Below are 2,177 nucleotides of genomic sequence, written 5' to 3'. Positions count from 1 at the left end.
TGCTTCCAACTGGCATTTTTAGAAATGGCTTAAAAGACCTACACCATACATAAGTAGCCTAACACAGTGTTGTGTTATAGAAGGGCCTCGTTTTTGTGAAGGAGTGTTACTTCAAACTGCTTTTCAATATCCTAATCTTAGCCCTGCACTTTAAGCAGTGTTTCCGGCAGGTTTTCAGTAGAAACCGACTTTGTTTTCCAGTCCTAGATGCTCGGGATATTTTTCAGTCAAAATGGCCTCCCCTCAGACCACAAGCTGTGGGAATTGTAATTTTCGGAGGGCCTCCGCCCTGTAGGCCGGGCTGCCAACCAGACAGCGCGTTAATTGGAGACACTGGCGCTGAAAAAGATTGAAGACATTATCTGCAAACCACCTTTAATTTCTACCCGTTGCCTGGTTGCTATGACGGAATTAAAAATCCCCCCTTAACACACATGTTCACACGTTAGAAGTGCTCTAAAGATATAAGGGGATGCAAAATTAACTTAAATGCGCAAATTCAGACGGAAAGCTAGGACTACCTTTTTCTTGTTGCACTTAACATTGGCCAAATATTTCAAAGTGTACTTCAAAAATAGTGAAGTGTAAATATTCTCCCAGAATGCTTTACACAGGGTGACGCAGAGGAATCGGACTATGAGGTCACGTAGGCCCAAAACGAGTCTTTATATGGAGCAGTGGTGGAATAAGTAGCCTATTCAGATCATAAGAAGCCTATTTAGATCATAAGAAGCCTATTCAGATCATGAGAAGCCTATTCAGATCAGAAGCACTAATACCAAACTGTAAACATTCTCTGTTATAAGTATAAATCCTTCATTGAAAATGTCACTTAAGTAAAAGTATGCAAGTGTCATGAGGAAAACTTACTTAAAGTAGGCTATTAAAAAAAAAGTGGGCTACGTACTGCAGAAAAATCCTCACATTTTAAAAACTGGAAACGATCCAAACAGATGTGTGTTTAATGGTTTCATCATTTCAGTTGGACTTGTAGGCCGTTAGTTTAATTTCTAATGAAACATGGTATTTAATAAACTCGCCTGCATGTGTTTTGTGTGCAAAAAGCTTAATGTGTAAAGTACCTAAAGTCGCCAGGTTATTGTAGTGGGGTAAAAAGTACAACATTCCTCTCTGAAATGCAGCGGATCAGAAGTAGAAAGTGACATGAAAGGACTCAAGTAAAGTACAAGTACTTCAAATGTGTTAATTAAGTAAATGTACTCAGTTGCATCCACCACTGCTATGGAGTACGTGACTATTTCAGCCTGCTCTATATCTCGTCACAATGCCAAGTTGATCAACATTTTTAACCAATTAAAGCAATTAGGAGATTCACAACACACTGATGGCTGATAGGCAACAGAGGTTCTCATATAACTCCATTAAATGTGAACTAAAGCTGCGACCAAATCAACCAACTGAGGACATTTTAGGTTTACAAGCGACCAATAAAAGTATTTACAGCAAATTTAATTCATTGGATCCCCTTTCTCTTTCTAGCATCCCCATAAACAAGTCATTGAAAGGCCGTAAAAGCAGCTTACTCATTAAAAACAGAGTTTTATAAACTTAAGAACGAGTGTTTGAGAGACTTTGTTTCCCTGACCGATTTGAAATAACCGAGGTACAAACAGTTAACCTGAGGCCGCGATCATCTCCGCTGATTTGAAATACTGAAATATGTGAAGTCCAGGCTGTGATTTGCTTTTCCTGGAGCGAAAGCCTTCATTTCCACCAGCGGATCTGGATTTAGAAGGCATACATTTAGACCGTATTTCTAATTACACCTTACGCACATTCACGGGGTATTTAGTTTTGAAAGTGAAATGTTGTCTCAAAGTCTTGGGATGCAGGCACTGCCTGTAATCAGCCAGAAATCGGATTCTAGACATTTTTAATTTTGCATAAGCCAAATACAGTGTGAAGCAGACTTCACCTTAAAAAAGGTCAAATATACACATGCGTAAATGGCCCTTAAAGAATCCAGCAGGGGAGAAAGAACACACTTCTTTCGATCAAACATCTCAAAAACTACATATTTTACTACATATATTATAATAAGATCTGTGCAATATTGTTATTATTTATCACAACCTACCTGCCCTTGTTTTATGATGAATGTTGGTTTACGACGTGGAATGTGGTTGGCTGTGTCTTTGTGTTGTGTGTGTGTGTGT

This window comes from Etheostoma spectabile, chromosome 15, assembly GCF_008692095.1.
Source record: "Etheostoma spectabile isolate EspeVRDwgs_2016 chromosome 15, UIUC_Espe_1.0, whole genome shotgun sequence".
NCBI lineage: Eukaryota > Metazoa > Chordata > Actinopteri > Perciformes > Percidae > Etheostoma > Etheostoma spectabile.
Note: the sequence above shows the minus strand (reverse complement) of the source record.